The following is a 14,515-nucleotide window of genomic DNA, read 5'->3' on the forward strand; positions in this document are numbered from 1 at the left end:
ATAAAAGAATAAAGTGCGGCCCGCTGGCCGCTCAGAGCACATGGCCGAGGGAATGCTCACGGCCGGCCGAGCTGCTCTGCACACGCGCTTACAGCCGGCTGCGTGCTCCAGCAGGCGCTCACTGCCACCTCAGCGCCTCAGGCGGCAACGTTGACTCTGGGACCCAACTATTAGTTTGGGGGGGAAAGGGGTCCTGAGAGAGCTTGGCTCTGGGGGAGAGGGAAGGCATTAGGTTGGGAGGGTCTGGCTTTGGGAGAGGAGGGAGGCGTGAGGTGGGGGGCTGGGAGTGCCTGACTATGGGGGAGGGAGGGAGGCATTCGGTTGGGAGGGCCTGGCTCTGGGGGAGTGGAGGGAGATTGGGTTAGAATGGGGATATGGGAGTGACTGGTTCTGGGGGAGAGGTGAGGATATTTTGTTAATAATTTGTTTATTTATTTATTTATTCCCAAATAAAATCACAGAATATATATTAATTTTATATCAATGAATATGTCAATCTTTTGCAATTGCATGAGTAATTATATCTTTATGCAAAATCTCAAACTCACAAAGTATCTGAAATTTTCACAGAAGCCTATTCTATTTGATTAACCATGGTCTATACTCTTTTTTTATTTCAATGAAACAAGTTATGTATCATATACAAAATTTAAAAGTACCTTACATTTATATTTAAATTACAAATTATGTAAAATTAATTTTAAAATTATGTAAAATTAAATTAAAAAATTATTTAATCGGAGAAAATAACAATTTTACACATCAAATTATTGTAATATTATAAAATATACCTAAAACATAATCTATAATAATAAATAACTATGACTTTCCAACAAAGTACATTTTCTTTGGTGGCCCTAGGGTTGCCTTGTGACTGGCGACCGGTGTTGGTTGATGGTTTTGGGAATCCCAGGTGGCCCTGAAAGCTATCAGTTTTCATTTGTGCAGCCCTCAGTAGGCTTCGAGTTTGACATGCCTGTCCTACAGCATTCTTCCCCCTGCTCCTCGGGCTGTAATCTGTTAAAAGTGCACTATTAGCTGAGAGGAAAGTGGATTCACAGCTACTAACTGCCCAGAAGCCCCAGGGCTGAATTATATTTCATTTTAATAGAAAAATAAGCTTGCTAGGGTCTAAACCCCATAAGAATACAGTGACTCTAAAGTGAAAACATTATATGTGTGTGCACAAATGCACATTAAAGCTAACATTTGGAAATCAAAGATTTGATTTCCAAGCAGCTGGATGTCATGATCTGAAGGCTGATTAAGTCAGTTACAGCAATTTGTCTATTGCCACATTATCATGTGACTTAGTCTTTGGGCCAAATCCAGCCTGTTTTACTCAGATGATTTTAAAGCTATGTCTACACTAGGAAACTATTTTGAAATAACTAAATTTGACTTAATGACTCCCGATTTTACAAACTCGAAATTGCATGTCCCCACTATGGGGAAGCCTTGAAATTAGGCAGAGGCAGGACTAATGTGAGTGTGGATGCACTACCTCAACTTAGAGCCCTAGGAAGCACTGGGGAGTAATTAATTTGAGTCACTCTGGAGAGAAGTTATTTTGAAATAGCAGCACCAGAGTGTCCACACTAACACGATTTCAAAATAAGTATTTCAAAATTAGCTTGATTTCCTGAGAAAAGCAGGAGTATAGATTTCAAAATAAGCAGCCCCTTATTTCAAAATAAAAGGCTTGTTAGTGTGGACGACGATCTGCTTAAAAATTCAACCTAAGGGGGATTATTTTGAAATAAAACCCTAGTGTAAACCAGGGCTTAAAGAGCTACTCACATGTGGTAGGAGGAAAACAGGACAGTTACAATAAGAACAAGGTTTCTAAGTGGATAGTGAAGTTATACCGCCTTTTTTGAGCATATTCAGTAACTTTTGGGTCAGGCCTTCTTTCTACAGTAGAAAAGGTTTGCCAGTATGGCTACACTGACATACATTCTAGTAGAGATGCAGCCATCAAAACAGCACTTTTGCAGATAGAGCTTATATTGCATCAAAATAAGCAATATTAAGAAGCACATTTTGCCAACATAACCACATCTACACTGGAACATTTATGATGTGGAAACTTCCTTCTAGGAAAATACCCAGTCACTTACTTTGCACAGTGGGTGGATATTTTCTTAGAAGGAAGTTTCCACATCACAAAATTTCAGTGCAGATGTGGTTATGTTGGCAAAATGTGCTTCTTAGTATTGCTTATTTTGTTGCAATATAAGCTATCTGCAAAAGTGCTGTTTTGATGGTATAAGCTGCATCTCCACTGAAACGTAAGTCAATGTAGCCTTACTGGCAAACCTTTTCTACTATTAACAACAGGGCCAGACCCAAAAGTTACTGAGGATGCTCAAAGAAAGGTGGTATAACCTCACTATCCACTTACAAAACTTATTCTTATTAGTACAGTCCTGCTTTCCTCCTACCACATGTGAGTAGCTCTTTTAAAGATACGAATGACTTTCAGTCACAGCTAGTCTGATAACAGAATGGAACTACTGGAGGAAGGACCCCATATACCATTCCTTCCTTCTGTCTTATTTTTCTAATGCAAAATGTGCAACATATATGTAGAGTCTAAGCTCCTTCCTCTCCATTTTTCAAACAGCATAGCAACTCACTGTCTGACCTCTTCTGTTCTCCATGCTTTTCATTCTGCTTAGTGACTTGGTTTCCTCCTGCTGCCACATGCTTATGCTCCACAATCCTTCACTTCACACTTCCTTCCACTTTCTCCCTTCTGCTCACCACTACAATTACAGCATTAAACTAAACTGAAACGGAACAAATTTGATAGCAGTTACAATTATGACATCACAGATCCCTTGATGCCAACTGGCAGAGGTCACAGCCGGGGTATAGGTTTTACAGGCATTCTGTGACTGAGATTGTCATAAACAGGAGGAGTGCTGACCAGCATCCAGTGACTAAGGGGTTGAACTCAGGTAGCTAGCAAAAGTGTTGGTCAGGTGGCCAGGAGAACCAATTGAGATAGAGGGATGAAATTTGAATTGGATATAGATTCCTTACCTGCTTTCTTTGTGTGGGAGAGAAAAAACAGCAGTTGAGAGACACCGAATGATTTAAACCCAGGCAGGACTACCATGTCTCAAAGGAATTTGGGACATGGGAGTGGACTGAACAAAGAGAAAATTGGAAGTAAGTAAAGGGAAAAGTGAATCTAGTCGCGTTCAGGGTAATTTTTTTTATTTTGTGGTTTGCTTTGAACTGCTCTGTGTGAATCTATGCTTTCCATCCCCATTTACCATCTAGCACTGGGCCCAGAGACTTTTCTCTGTGTTTTAATTTGTTTTCCTTAGTTGCTCTGTAAGGATGTGTCTAGACTACATGGCTCCGTCGACAGAACCATGTAGATGAGTTTACTCAGCAATGGGAAACGAAGCGGCGATTTAAATAATCGCCACTTCATTTACATCAAAATGGCCGCCGCGCTGTGCCGATCAGCTGATTGTCAGCACAGCGCGGTAGTCTAGATGGGGATCTGCCGACTCCAGAACCCTTTGTCGGCAGATCCTTTATGCTTCGTGAAACGAGGCTTACAGGATCTGATGACAAAGGGTTCTGGGGTTGGCAGATCCCCATCTAGACTACCGCGCTGTGCTGACAATCAGCTGATCGGCACAGCGCGGCGGCCATTTTGATATAAATGAAGCGGCGATTATTTAAATCGCTGCTTCATTTCCCTTTGTCGAGTAAACTCATCTACATGGCTCCGTCGATGGAGTCATGTAGTTTAGACACACCACTTCCAGCAACCAAGTATGCTTTATCAAATTTATCTTTTGTTTTGTAATTTAAAAAAATCAGTTTTTTAAGGTGATGATTTAATTCTTGTGTCCTGGAAGTTTTGTCTGTCTGTGTGTAGCTGAATGCCTCAGACTGAGAGGTCAGCTACCAAAGACTGCAGCTTGTTTTTCTCTTTTCTTTTTTCAAGCTCTTTTTGAGCAAAAGAGCTTGCGTACCCCTAGGAGTGGGTTCAAGTGTTCACCCCTGGTTTTAGGGATAAAATCACTTGATGGTATCAGCTTGTTTGTTTGTTTGTTTCTCAGAGCCAGGGAATCTGTGACTCTGGGAAGTTTTGGTAACCATTGCCTTTAGAGGCAAGGTTTTTAAGCTCTCTTGCAGGCCCTCATCTTCTACACTCAGAATGCCAGAGTGAGGAACAGCCCTGACACAGGTGTATGCATAGGGTTGCCAGGTGTCTGGTTTTGAACTGGATAGTCTGGTATTTGAGTTTTCTGTCTGGGAAACAAATTGAGAAAATACTGGACATACAAATGTCCGGTATTTTCTAATTAAGTAAGTTTTATTATTATCATGAGTATCAGTAGATAGTTTGTACCGCCTGGCTGGTAGACACACTCACACTGCGTGAGCATGTCTACCAGTTGAGCAGTACGCAACCACACAGTAGAGAGGAGGGGTGATTGGAGAGGCGTGGGGGGGGGGGGCGGGGAGGGATGGAATCCCCGGGGCCGGAGTCGCTTGTGCGCACTGCTGGGACCATGCGCGGGACGGGCAGCACCCGGGATCTGCATGCACCTGGGCCAGCCCCGCTCCCCGCCAGCCAGTTCCCTGCCCCCCGGCCAGCTCTGATTCCTGCCAGCTGTGCCCCCCCCCCCCCCGATCTCCCCTGGCTAGCCCCGCTCCCTCCAACCCCTCCCCCCGCCAGTCCTGCTTCCCGCGGGTCGTCCCCTCTCTCCCCCCTCCCCTCGATCTCCCCCGGCCAGCCCCTCTCCTCTCTCAGCTGGTCCCCACCCCCCATCTGAGATCAAGTGTGTTCAGTATTTTTTGAAATCATCTGGTCACCCTATGTATGCATATTAGTTCTCCAAAGGGTGGCAAGTAGCCCAGTGGTCATTATAATAATTTTTAAATCTATTGTTCAGGTAGTATTTAAGGCTTTATGTATCTATACTGGAAATTATGTTATTAAAGCCTTTGGACCTGAGGTAAGTAACCAGGATGTGATATGCTACACAAATTCCTTTAACACAGGAGATACCAGACATTAACATCCCTGTCTGGGAATTGTGTGTCCTTGACTTAATAATATTTGCTTTCTGAGCCACAAACTAATCAAGAGTGCAAAATTAACAATAAATGGCAATACCTACAGAAAGGAACAAACAGTAGGGGTATGTCTACACTACAAACTTAGTTCGAACTAACGGATGTTATTTCGAATTAACTTTCATAGGCGCTACACTAGCGCTCCGTTAGTTCGAATTTAATTCGAACTAACAGAGCATTTAGTTCGAACTAGGTAATCCTCATTCCACGAGGATTAAGCCTAGTTCGAACTAGCTAGTTCGAATTAAGGGGTGTGTAGCCCCTTAATTCGAACTAGTGGGAGGCTAGCCCTCCCCATCTTTCCCTGGTGGCCACTCTGGCCAACACCAGGGAAACTCGTCTACCCCCCTCCCGGCCCTGGACCCCTTAAAGGGGCACGGGCTGGCTACGGTGCCCATGCCAGGTGCAAGCCTGCCAGCACCCAGCCAGCAGACCCTGTACCTGGCACGGATCGAGCCACCCACCCGATGCCCCCCAGCCCTCCCCCTCTTCCCGGGACCAGGCTGGCAGCTCCCGGGAGCTTGCCCGGGACCGCAAGAGGCGGGCACCTTCCTGGGCTAGTGCGGACATCGTGGACCTCATCCACGACCTCCGCACTAGGCACAGGAAAGTGGCCGGCTAGGGCAGGAGAGCTGCCAGCCTGGCCACCCAGGAGCAGGTTGGGATGAAAATCAAGGTGGTCCATTGAGACCCCGGACCCTGAGCCCTGAGCTTACAATGGCCGTCCTGGGTCAGACCAAAGGTCCATCTAGCCCAGTAGCCTGTCTGCCGACAGCGGCCAACCCTAGGGACCCTGGAGGGGATGGACCGAAGACAGTGACCAAGCCATTTGTCTCATGCCATCCCTCTCCAGCCTTCCACAAACCTTGGGCAGGGACACCACTCCTACCCCCTGGCTAATACCACTCCATGGACCCAACCTCCATGACTTGATCTCACTTCCCTTTAAACTCTGTTCTAGTTGTAGCCTTCACAGCCTCCTGCAGCAAGGAGTTCCACAGGTTGACTCTTTGCTTTGTGAAGAACAACTTTCTGTTACTAGTTTGAAGCCTGCTACCCATTCCTTTCCTTTGGTGTCCTCTAGTCCTTCTTTATGGGAACTAATGAAGAACTTTTCTGTATGCACCCTCTCCACCCAACTCCTGCTTTTAAAGACCTCTATCCTGTCCCCCTTCCGTCTCCTCTTTTCTAAGCTGAAAAGTCCCAGTCTCTTTAGCCTCTCTTCATATGGGACCTGTTCCCAACCCCTGATCATTGTAGTTGCCCTCCCCTCTCCCACCTCCTTTTCCCAGTCTCCCCCAGTTGTGTTCAATAAAGACAGATTCCATTTTTGAACACAATTGTCCTTTATTTTGTACATCAAGAAGAGGGGCTAGGGAAGGGTAAGTGGAAGGAGGTGAGGGAGGAATGGGGTACGCGCCCCCGATGGGGAGGACTGGGCTGGCTCTGCGGGCTTCTGGGGGTGGAAGCTCTCCTGCAGCCCCCCAATTGCCCCCTCTCCCCAGATGGCAGCCTGCGGCAAGTGCAGCCGGTCTGATGGCCGAGTGTTGTGATGTGCCCAGTGTGGGTACTCCGGGCAATCCAAGCCAGGACTGCTTTGCAAGGGGGCACCCCTGAGAACTGTCTGTCCGGGGTGGGGGTCGGGACCTTTTAAGCACACCCCTCGGCTAGCCTGAGACAGCATCTCAACGCTCTAAGTCCTCCTCTGATGCCCTGCCAGCACTGCTTCCGGCCATCCTTAAGCCCGGTTCAGGGTCCACTTAATGTGGACACGCTAATTTGAATTAGCAAAACGCTAATTCAAACTAGTTTTTAGTTCTAGATGCGTTAGTTCGAATTAGCTTAGTTCGAATTAACTAATTCGAACTAAGTTAGTTCGAATTAGCGCTGTAGTGTAGACATACCCTCGGAGAGTATCCAGTTTGACTAAAGATCAAAGTACTATTTTTTATATATCTGGATTTACAAATGAATGCCCAGGGTGCTTTTACTTAGGAGACAAGCTGGCAGCATCTTTTGTCTCAGGAAAGAGGGATCACAGCCAGGTCTATCTGTAAAATGCTGTAAGGATCTTAGGATGAGCAATACTTAGATTTGAAGATAGCTTCTTAATTAAGTCTAGGATCTAGAATAGCTCTTCTGCTTTTATTTTCTATATAACCATTTGTTTCCAATACTTCCACTTGAATCTCCTTATTAAACTTTTGTCTGTTTTCACTATAATCATATGTAAGTGCTTTGTGTTGAACCACATGGTGATCTGAGGTGGAGCTTTTAAGCTTGTGTGAACTGCTTCTTTGGGAGCAGTGAATCTATGAATAGTGTAATGAACGGAGAGCTGGATGTTCCAGGGAGACACTCAGAGGTCTCCTGGGTTACAGTGTGCCTATTGCTAACCTACAGAGGAACAGCAGAACCTGTGTAGGTTGAGAGTGCTTGTGTTACTTGTGGCCATAGGTGGGTGATGTCAACCACCTGCAGTTAGTCTTGCCTAACTCCATCATAGTAAAAACTATTATGTCTGCTAGCATTGGACAGTGAGATCATAAGTGAAAGAAAAGAAACTGCAGTTGTGTTTGTGTATGTCACTGGCAGGCTGTTACTTGTTCCTGGGATTTGTTTTTTTCATCATTCTTGGATAATGAATCGGGGTGGAAAACAAAGCTGTCTTTTTGTCTGTGCCTGCACTGGTTTTTTCCCCTCCCTTAGGCAGACCCCAGAAGGCACAGGGGTGTAGCTTGGTGCAGGCTGGGTCTGCTACTTCTGGGGTGGTGGGTAGGTGCCCTGGTCCTGCTGGCTGCGGGCGCAGCTATGGGCAGCGGATGGCAGGCGCAAGTCATGAAGCTGCTGCACTGGCCCATAGGCAGAAGGCAGCAGTGACTCAGGTTCAGGAGAAAGATTGGGGTTCGGTCAAAAAATAACTCAACCTTTGCAGGCTCAATCTGGGTCAGGCCTAGAAATTAGGTCTGAGTGGGCCTCTAATGGGAGAGTCACATAAACAAGAGAAACGATTAAAATGATTATGCACAAAATATAATTAAATTCACAAACACCAAATATTGGCTGTCCTCCTCTACTCATTCAGATTTAGTTACTGTAACTATAGTATAACTTAATTGTGGTGACTTCCTTCTTCCTCCTAATGGGTACTTTAACCTGCCTACATCAGAGGAATTTTCAAAACTTTCCCACTGATGCTAACAGTGATTGAGCTACGCTGGTGTTAGTGATTGTAGCTGCAGTAGGCAGGCAGCCAAAGCAGCCATCTTCACTAGAAATACCAGCACTGGTTGAGATGAATCAGCGTTAGCAGTGGAAAATTTTTGAAAACTCTCCCTGGTGCTCACAAGGACATGAGCTCATTCCCTTGACCCCCACACTCCACCCTAACCAAAAGATAAAATCTTCCCTGAAGTTGTATCGAAATATCACCTCTCTGCAATTAAACACATGAAAGTGGGATACTTAAAGTGAAAGTATATTTTGCACAGTGGAGCGTCTATGGTTACATCACCCCTGTAGTAGGAGTGTGACATCAGCTCAGGTAGGCTGCCAGTTAGTGCAGCTAAAAATGACAATGAAGAAATGGCACCGCACACTTCAACACAGATTATAGGAGCCTGCCCAGGATTCTGGCTATGCACATGGGAGGTGCACTGCCTCCCTGTGCTCCACCAAAATTTGAATTGCTTAATGGTGTGCCTCCTCATGACCGCTCCCTGTTCTTCTTGGTGGCCCTCCCTGCACACTCCCTCCTCCCCCCACAAGCACCAGTTGCCTGTGCTTGTGTTTGTAGCCCACATGGGAGTCCATACCAGTATGTCTTTGCTGTTATTTTTAGCTGTACTTTAGTATGCCTTCCCAAGATGCAGTCACACCTGTGGGGGTGAGGGAAAAGCTTAGGTCTCTGTAACATTTTCAGAGGGGGCTGAAAAATAAAGTGAGACTACAAGAAAGAGCAAATGAGTCTCCTGCTACTTCCTTCACTAAAATTACTATTTTGTGAATGTGGTGTCCTAATACATTCTGAGGTGCACCCTTGCGACTTAACTGTAAGAGCCAGCAGCAGCAAGAGTTAAAGATTAAACAACTGGGAGGAGAGCAAGAGGAGGTTACTCACCTTCCTGTAACTGATGTTCTTTAAGATGAGAGTCCCTGAGGGTGCTCCACAGTAGGTGGTGGTGCGTCCCAGCACTTCTAGATGGATTTTTGCTAGTAGTGCATTGGGGCCGTGCATGCGCAGTGTTTGCAGGCCCCCCAGTGCCATCATGCATGCTCGGCTCTCCCCTCCCTTCAGTTCCTTCTCTATCCAGAACCCAGCGAAAGAAGGGTCTGTGTCATAGTACTGCCATTTTCTGAAGTAGAGGGGAGGAAGGGAGGGTAGGGGAGCACCCCCAGGGATGCTCATCTTGAAGAACGTCAGTTACAGGAAGGTGAGTAACTTCTTCTTCTTCTTCAAGAAACATCCCTGGGGGTGCTCCACAGTAGGTGACTACAAAGCAATACATGTTACAGAGGCAGGGACTTCAGGTAAGTATGCTGTTTGTAGTACAGCTTTTACTAGTCTAGTATAATGGAGAGGCCCGGAGGCAGGTGCGTAATGTCTTGCAAAGGTGTGCTCTGTTGTCCATGTGGCTGCTGAACATATGTCATCAATGGGGATTTTCCTTAGGTAAGTGACCAACGTTGCAACCGCTCTTGTCGAGTGTGCTTGGATTGAGGTAGGTGGTGGTAAGTTGTTAAGTGAGTAGCATGTAGCAATGCAATCAGAGATCTAGTGTGATAATCTTTGTGACGATATTTGACTTCCTTTGTTACGATCTGCAATGGAAATGAAAAGTTGTGGAGATGATCTGAAATGTTTCATCCTATGGATGTAGAAAGAGAGCACCCTTCTGACATCTAGGATGTGCATTTGTGCTTCAAACGCATTGGCGTGAGGCTTTGGGAAGAATACAGGTAAATGTATAGTTTGGTTAAGGTGGAAGGAAGAGCGGACCTTAGGTAAGAACTTGGGGTGCAGTCGCAGGGAGACTTTGTCCTTGAAAAGGATGGTAAAAGGTGGGTCAGCCATTAGGGCAGCCATCTCGCCCACTCTATGTGCTGGTATTGCCACTAGGAAAGCGGTCTTTAAGGTTAGGTGGTGTAAAGAACATGTGGCCATCAGTTTAAATGGTGGTTTTGTCAGCATTGTTAGCACCATGTGTAGATCCCATGGTTCTCAAGGGACTGCAATGTCTGGGTATAGGGCCTGTAGGCCTTTTAGGAATCGTTTAGTTATTGGGCATGTGAACACTGTAGTGTCATCCACTGGCATGTAGAAGGTTGTTATTGCTGCCAAGTGGACTTTGAGCTCAGGGAGAGTTGCTCTTGTTTAAGATGCAGTGGGTAGTCTAAGATCACGGGGAGCGGAGCATCCTGTGGTGGTATATTGCGGGAGGCCACCCCGTGTGTGAAGCAGGTCCATTTATTAATGTATGTTTTTCTTGTCACAGACCCTGTTGTGTAAAAGGATGTTGCGCACCTGCTGTGAACACTGCAGTTCTATGCTCGTGAACCATCGAAGTACCACGCCTTGAGGTGGAGAGTCGGGAACTGAGGGTGAGAAGACATAATTCCACATTGGTATAGTATTTTTGGAGTGCATGAGAGTGTGATTGGGTGGTATTGGGCCATCCTGTTTAGGAGGGGAAACCATGGTTGTCAAGGTCAACAAGGTGCTATGAGGATGAGTTTTGCTTTGTCTCTCTGTGTCTTTATGAAGATTCTGTTGAGGAGGGGAAAGGAGGGGAACACATCAAGTAAGGATGCGCCCCATTTGAGGATGAGAGCATCCCCGAGGGATTGCTTCCCTAGGCCCACTCTGGACTAATACATTAGGCACTTTTTGTTGGCCTTGGTGGTGAATAGGTCTATGTGGGGATAACCCCATCATTTGAATATGTTCCTCAGAGCTGTATAGTTAAGCTCCCACTCATGATCTGGGGGTAGAACTCTGCTGAGGGCATCTGCTGTCATATTGAGGGCCCCAGGGAGGTGGTATGCACTTATGTGGATGTCTCAGGCCAGGCACCAGTTCCAGAGTGCGCTTGTGACTAAGCACCTCTTTGCCTGTTTATGTAGAACATGCATGCCATATTGTCCATATATATTCTGATATGAATTCCCATGGTATGGGGAAGTAATTTTTGACATGCTAGTTGTACCGCTCTGAGTTCGAGGACCTTGATGTGTAGAGTGCATTCCGCTGAGGTCCAAGGCCTTGTGCTGTCAGTCCTTTCATATGTGCTCCCCATCCAGTGAGAGAGGCGTCTGTGGTGATGACTACTGTGGGTTCTGGGCTTTGAAAGGGTATGCCTGGACAGAGGTTGGATGGTTTTGTCTACCATTGTAATGACATCTTCACTGTGTGTGGAAGTGATAATATTCTGGTCATCCGGTGTACATGTGACTTGTATTTGTGTCAAAGCCAGCCTTGGAGACATCTCAAAAATAGTTGTGCATTGGGAACTACGGGGTTGCATGATGCCATGTGATCTAGAAGTTGTAGAAAGTAGTGAGCCATGACCGATGGCATCTCATGGAGGAAACGTGCTAATTGGCTGATGCAGATCAATCTGTCGGCGGATAGAGAGGCTTTGGCTGTGATGGAATTGAGATGGGCACCAATAAATTGGATGAATTGGGTAGACGTGAGGATTGACTTGCTGTGGTTTACCAGAAGTCCTAGAGTGGAAACAGCTTAGGACCATGTGAGTGTGGTGATGGGAATCGTCTCTGGTTCTTGCTTTGAGAAGGCAGTTGTCTAAGTATGGGTAGATAGTGGCTCCACATTTCCTGAGATGAACAGCGACCACTGCTAACATTTTGGAAAAAACATTGGGTGCCGTGGAGAATCCGAAGGGTAGGACCGTATATTGGTAATGTCATGCACCTAGGGTAAAATGGAGAAAACGTCTGTGAGCCGGTCGTATGGATACTTGGAAGTATGCATCCTGTAAGTTGAGACACAAAATCCAGTTACTAAGCTCCAGAGCTAAGATAATGGTGGCCAGTGTGACCATTTTGAATCTCTGTCTTTTTATGTATTTGTTTAGTGGTCTCAGGTCAAGAATCAGTCTCTACCCACCTGTTTTCTTTTCTATGTGAAAATAGTGAGAGTAAAAAACCGGTTCTGTGGAATTCCAGGGTTACTGGTTCTATGGCTCCTAGGTGCAGCAGGTGATCCACCTCTTGTTGTAATATGGTCTCATGAGAGGGGTCCCTGAAGAGGGATGAGGTGGGTGGGTGGGGTGGGGGAGAGAAAGGAAAGGGATAGTTTGTATCACTCACTTGTCAGATGTAATGGCTTGCCATTCTTGGAGAAATGGTAGCAGGCAATAGTGAAATGGATTGGTTACATACTGAAGCTCTGGGGTAGGCGATGTGGTTTTTAGTCTCTCAACAGCTGGTTCGAATTTGCTTATTTGGTTGGGATGGGCAGCTGGGGTTGTTGTTTTGGGAACTCTGTCTTTGTTGTCTGTTTCATCCTCGTAGTGTGATGGGTGGGTGTATGGTGTGTATGGTGGGTGATCTTGTCTTTGGTAGTGATATGTAGCTTGTGGGTACCTTGGTCTCTGGTAAGGCTGATACCTGTATTGTCTTGTTCTTGTTGCAGGAGTCTGGATTCCCAGTGAACGTAGTATCTCCCTGGAGTCTTTCACTGAGTGTAGGACTACATTATTTTTTGCCGAGAAAAGCTTCTCGCTCTTGAACAACAGATCTTCCAATGATGGTTGGAACTAGTGGGGAAAAGCAGACGAGCTGAACCATGACGCTCTTCGCATGATCACTGCCGTGGCTGTTGTTCTTGTAGCCGTATCTGCCACGTGAAGGGCAGCTTGTAAAGCTATATGCAATATTGTTTGGCGTTCAAAGACGATCGCTCTGAAATGTGCCTTTTTGTTGTCAGGAATAGCCTCAAAAAAGGTATTTATCTTTGCATAATTGTTGAAGTATTTGCTGAGTAACTTGGCGTAGTTTGCTACTCTCATTTGGAGCGTAGCTGAGGTGTATACCTTTTTGCTTAATGAATCAAGTATTTTATTGTTCTTCTCAGATGGAGTAGAGTGGTTCTGTTGTTTATTTCTCTGCTAGGCAGCGTCCACTATGAGGGAGTTGGGCAGTGGATGTGTGAAAAGGAATTCAGAGCTTTTGGGAGGGACACAGTATTTTCGGTCTGCCTTTTTACAGGAATTGAAACAGGTTTTTCCACAAGGTTTTTGTCAGTTCGAGTATGGCTGGATTGATTGGTAATGAAATTTTTGCAGATGGAGTCGCCTGGAGGATGTTTATGAGTTAATGATGGGAGTCCTGCACCTCCTCCATGGGAATATTTAAGTCAGTTGCAACTCTTTTGAAAAGGTCTTGGAAGGATGAAACGTCCTCTGTGTTATTAGAAGACGGTGGTATGATCGCCTCATCTGTGCCAGACATTGAGTTCATATGGAGTAAAATTGCAGAAGTTGAATTTGGGGAGTTTTGCCCTTCAGTATCATTTCTCCCCATATTAATTTGGGGTGACTGGGTCAGGGGAGAGCACAGTCTTACTATGTGTTTGGTTTTAAGTGGTCTCTTTCTGTGTTGCTGAGGTCATTGGTTCCAGTTGCCAATTTGAGAGGTAAGGCATTGGCAGTGGTATCCAGGGATATGGAGCTCAGTGAGCCATTCGTGCTCTGATAAGATCTGGCTGAGCCCGTTTAAATGATATTCCTGACCCCTCTGTGTGTGGGGATAACTGAGGTCAAAAAACAGCTAAGTCATCTTCCCCTTCCATTGATCGGGGGAGGGTGATTCTGAATAATCAGAGAATGGAGAGTGAGGGTGTTTATCTTCACTCAAAATTGGTGAATGGAGTGTAGAAGATATTGTCAGATCTTTGTGCACCATGTAAGTCATGATGGGAGTGTGTGGCGTGGAAGCTGTGCTGCTGCTGAGAGTAATTCCTGAGCTGCCGTAGTAGCAGAGCTTGCAGCATGAGGGGTTGCCCCTGATAAAGGGAGGGGGAGGGGAGGGGCAGGGGCAGTGCTGTGTGGTTGCCCCGTCAGCTGCTGCGGTACCATGTCCAGCGCCTGAGGCTCTGCTGAAGCTGGTATGGAGGTAAGCGGTGCTGTGTTCGGTACCGTGTTAGCTGAGGCAGGCATGGTGTGGCCTGTTGCCTCTGTAAGGGTGGTCTTTGTAGCTTTTTTGTATTTAGTGTGCTGCTCACCTAAGGTACCTGGGCGGTCAAATGTGCTTAGGCGGTGTTTATCGAAATAATCCAATTGTTTGCTTGCAGAGCACTGCTTAGGCAAATGTTGTGACAGTGAGTTTGCCGGTCTCTTTGCAGGCTTGGGGGATTTATCCCTTTTTGCTGCATTATTCT

General features: G+C 46.0%; 1 long non-coding RNA gene across 1 annotated transcript; it reads left to right on the forward strand.

Moving 5' to 3' along the window:
- The first annotated feature begins 2,420 nt into the window (after nt 1-2,420).
- On the forward strand, nt 2,421-14,186 carry LOC112546551 (uncharacterized). The gene is made up of 3 exons (XR_003090271.3): nt 2,421-3,177; nt 10,608-10,713; nt 12,770-14,186. It is a non-coding gene; the product is annotated as an uncharacterized LOC112546551 (long non-coding RNA).
- The last annotated feature ends 329 nt before the right edge of the window (nt 14,187-14,515 follow it).

Source organism: Pelodiscus sinensis, chromosome 1 (genome assembly GCF_052426305.1).
Source record: "Pelodiscus sinensis isolate ZL-2025 chromosome 1, ASM5242630v1, whole genome shotgun sequence".
Taxonomy (NCBI): Eukaryota; Metazoa; Chordata; order Testudines; family Trionychidae; genus Pelodiscus; species Pelodiscus sinensis.